The sequence below is a fragment of the Physcomitrium patens genome, chromosome 13 (genome assembly GCF_059467195.1).
Source record: "Physcomitrium patens ecotype Gransden chromosome 13, ASM5946719v1, whole genome shotgun sequence".
Taxonomy (NCBI): domain Eukaryota; kingdom Viridiplantae; phylum Streptophyta; class Bryopsida; order Funariales; family Funariaceae; genus Physcomitrium; species Physcomitrium patens.
Genome location: NC_143422.1, coordinates 16,467,923 through 16,472,880, shown reverse-complemented (window position 1 = coordinate 16,472,880; position 4,958 = coordinate 16,467,923).

The window sequence follows — 4,958 nt, the reverse complement described above, 5'->3', positions numbered from 1 at the left end:
AGCTCATATTATAGAAAAGCTAAGTACACTACTCAATATTGTTCTAAGAAGCAATACAATCACAAAATGACGAGCACAATTGCCTAAGAAGACAATGTTTCAGAAAATAAGTTTCTCTAGCTATAATAGGGACCATGCAGCTAGAATCATGTACAATACCATATAAAGGTCTTATTCTCTCTTCAAGTCCTTCATCTTGTTTTACAATAGATGTATCTTTAGGACCTAAAAATCACAAAGTCTTTGCATTATAAGATTCAAGAGCCTTAACTTCTTTTATAAATAAAGACTTTGTTAATAAACAAAAAATAGCTTTAATCAAGAAACCTAAATATATACATGTAAAAGTCATAGATGATCATTTGTTATCTTTTAGAATTGTTATTCATGAGACTATTTCTTTAGATGTAGCAATTAAGGATCATAATAATTTAGTAATATTTAATGTAATAAGATCTCCTTTTAATCCAATTATTTTAAGATTATTGTAGTTAAAAAATTATATCCCTCAAAGATATAAAGTTTCTTGCAACTTTAAATTTTCTTATAATTTAATCCAAAATTTCTATAGTGAAGTAGAAATATATAAGCTTAATATATCCAAATCCTTATTAATAGATATAAGAGCTTTCATGCATGTGACAAAAGAAGGGCCATCTTTTGATATATATATCACATCCATATCTGATGATAAAAAGATACCAAGTAGTATTTTAAGCTCGTATCAAAATTTCTAAGATGTTTTTGAAAAGAAGAATGTAGATATTTTTCTAAAATATCAATCCTATGATTTTTCATTTGATCTAGCAGAAGTACTTCAACCACCATTTGAACTAATCTACAGCTTATTATGAAACAAATTAGTTACACTAAAAGAATATATTGATAAGAACTTAGCTAAAAACTTCATATGCCACTCGAAATCTTGAGCATGAGCTCCTATCTTATTTGTGAAGAAAAAAGATGGAACTTTGTAGATGTGCATAGATTATTAAGGACTTAGGAAGATCACCATCAAGAATAGGTATCCTCTACCTTTGATTTTAGGACTTCTTAACTAACTTAATCAAGCAAAGATCTATACAAAAATAGATATAAAAGGATTATATAATCTAATCTGCATAAAAAAAAGAAATGAGTAGAAGACTTCTTTTCTAAAGAAAAGATAGGAACTTCTATTATATGAGCTTCCAACTACACGGTGTCATAGCAAGGGTCCACTTTGGATAGACACAAGATCCTTCTTTGCATTCAAGTTGGATTCAATATGCACAAAACCTTCTTAAATTTCCCTTTGAATATTTACAAAATAATGTTTGTAATAAACCAAAAAACTTGAAGCTTAAAAATTCATAAGCCAAGATCTAGCCACTCAAATAAGCTTAAAATTTAGAAGTATAGAATTTATACTTTTGATCATTATCACATAAATTCTCAATTGCAAATTTATTACTAATTATTTGATATCACCAAATCCTTAGAAGAAACTTTTCAAAGTCAAAACCAAACCAAAAACTTGAAAATTCATATTCAAAGATTCAACCATTCAAATAAGCTCAGAATTTGGAAGTAGAAAATTTACATCTTGAATCATCATTACATAAATTTTTAGCTACAAATTTGTTATCGATTGTCTAATATCACCAAACCCTTAGAAAGTAGTTTTAAAAGTCAAAACCAAACTAGAAACTTAAAAATTCATATTCCAAGATTCAGCCATTCAAATAAGTTTAAAATTTGGAAATACAAAACTTACATCTTTGAACATCATTGTACAAATTTTTAGCTACAAATTTGTTATTAATCGATTGATATCACCAAAACCATAGTAGGTACCTTTGAAAGTCAAAACCTTAGACATCTAAGAATAAATTTTACTATTTCCTCTAAGTCAAAGTTTTAATTGACATGAGATTTTAGATATAGGTTTTTTATATCATAAGTGACATATACAGAAAAAATGAGCTTCAAATTCGCCTTGAAGCTCGAGTTCTAGCTTAAAATCAAAACCCTCTATTTCTCTAATTTCTTTAAACTCCTAGTTTTAGTTTACTAGTTTTAACTAGTCATATCTCACTCATTCTAGATTCAATTCTTCAATTCTTGAATATGAAATATTAAACTTAAAGTCTAATTTCTAATCTAATTTGCCAATTTCTTGTTAGTATCTTAAAACTCCTAATATGCATGAAAAAGTGACAATAGATATCAAATTAGTAGCCTAAGTTTGAACAAGCATAATTCTCTCATCAAAGCTCTAATTCATGCATTTTTTCTACCTTATCTCATATTAAGATGCATCTCTCTTTGAATAACTCTTCTGAACTTCAAAAAATATTCTTTTTCCTTACTTCCAAGCTCATCAAAGAAGTCATAGCCAATATCTTCAAAGTTTAAGTTAAAAATTGATAATTTAAAGTTAATAAAACATAAAATATAAACTTCTAGGTCTACACTATTAATGGCAGCCGACTAATATTATCCAAACTTCTATATATCTTTAATTAAGATCTAAATATAACTTTAAAGTCATAATTCTTCTTACATCTACAAATATAACTCTAAATCTATTAAAACTAAAGATTAAAAAGAAAATAAAAGGAATAAAAGAAAGTTTCAAGGCTAAACCAAAGATAAAATTAAGATTAAAGATAAAATAAAATTTAACCAAAATTTTAGAAAAGAGTAAGAAAGAAAGTAGAAAAAATTCTCCAAAATTATAAAAAAATTAGAATGGTAAGAAAAAAATAGAACTTCATAAAAGTTCAAAGAAGAATAAGTCAAGCAAGGTTTCCATATTGTCAAGGACACAGAAATATAGACTCGAGATTTAACAAGAAGTTCAAGAAGAACTGGCAAGAACTAGATTAATCAGATAAATACAAGAACAACACCAGAGAGGTGAGCTAGAGCTCCAAGAGATGTGTTGTCGAGATTGAAGAACTCTTCAGCCTCGATTCCAATATATACTCCTATTTAGGAAGCTTCTCAAGCAACTTCTACTAACTAGGAAGCTTCTAGAACGTTCCAGAGATTTGCTTCTAGAAGATTCTAGAAACTTATCTCTAGAAGGTTCTAAAGATTATGTCCCTAACATCTTCTACCAACTAAGAAGCTTCTAGAAAGTTCCAGAGACTTACTTCTAGAAGGTTCTAAAAACTTGTCTCTAGAAGGTTCTAGAAAATTGTCTCTAGAAGGTTCTAAGGAATATGTCCCTAACATCACCCCCTCCTTTAGCTTCGAGGTCTCTGAGAAGCAATGTTATTGTTAATCAGTACCAACGTAAGAAAATGAAGATCTGTCGCATAACGTCTGCTATGAACTCCAACTGTTATTCACGAGACAAGTGGTTCATCGACCCTTGAATCCAACCATAGTGGCCCAATCCTTCAACTTCTGACCAAGCATGAACTTCCGTGTCCTCATTGTGAAATTGTCCTGCAAATACGCCTTCTGGCTGACCATTGTAAGCAAGCTCAGACTCAAATACAATCACCAGTGATCGGTTACTCGGTATCCTCCATCGTCGTCGTGGTGTAGGCGGTTCTTCATCTCGGGGTCGCCTTCGTGAGCTAGTCAATTGAGATAATCTGACTGGCATAGTATCTATCTCTTGGCTATCCATATCAGAAGACCAAACTATGGCTACTGAAAAAATTCTATTTTATCTTGGAGAAAATAACTACATCAACTACGAATTTTGGTGGTGCTCTCCCCCTTTCTTATATTCTTGGGTGAGCAAGCTTCAGAAAGAAGCTATCATCAAACCGGCTTAGGTTTATGAGGATGTTATTGATGAAACTCCTCTACCTTTTGCGGTACATTGGTGAGATTTTCAGCTGGCTCCAACGTTCCTTCATTAATGTCATAGCCGCACCAATGAACAAGATACTCTAACTAATCCCGCCTTTGCCATGAATCTAGTACCTTTTCAACCTCGTATTCCTCGTGGTTCTCGATCTCAATACTAGGTGGCAGACATTGCATTCTTCTACAAAAAGGTGACTCTCGATAAGGCTCCAACAGAGAAACATGAAAGACTGGATGTACCTTCATAGAAGACGGTAATTCCAGATGGTCCGCCATTAGATTGATTTGCTTCTGGATGATAAATGGTTCCAATCTTCGATAGTCCAACTTATCACATGATCACTTGATCTTGATATTCCGTCGAAGAAGCCATGCTTTATCTCCAATTTTGAAAGTAGGTGCTTGATTCCAAAATCTATCTGTAGACGCCTTGTAGGATTCTTGAGCAGATTGTAATTGAAGCTTCAACATATTTTAAAGCTCTGATAGTTATTTCGCAAATCCTTCAGCTGCTGGATTGTTATTTGTTGATGGACTCAATAAATCAAGCTTCGGATAATATCCATAGTTGAAAAAGAATGGTGTGTATTGAGTCGACGCATAGAGGGTGTTGTTATATGCAAACTCAGCTAGCGACAGATATGTGGTACAATCGTCTTATTGATAGTTGATGCTACATCGTAAGTATTGTTCTAAGACTTAGTTCACCCATTCCGTTTGGCCGTCAGTTTGAAGATGAAAAGCCAAAGAAAGCTTGATATCGTCCTTCAGTATCTCAAAGAGAGATCTCCAAAACTTTGATACGAATTGGGTTCCTCGATCTGATACGATATCATCTGGTAGTCTATGATATTGATACACATTATCGAGAAAGAGCCTTGTTGTGACTTCACTGGACGATGTCTTCTTGCAAGGGACAAAGTGTGCCATCTTTGTAAGACGATCTACCACGACAAAGATGCTGTCAAATGAGTTAGATGATGGCAGGTCCGTGATGAAGTCCATGGAAATTGAAGACCATGGTCGACATGGAATCCGCAATGGCTGTAGGAGTCCATAAGGGCGATGCCGAGGATTCTTAGATCTTGAACAGATGTCGCAGGAGAGGACAAAATCTTTCACATCCTTCCACATTTGGGGCCACCAAA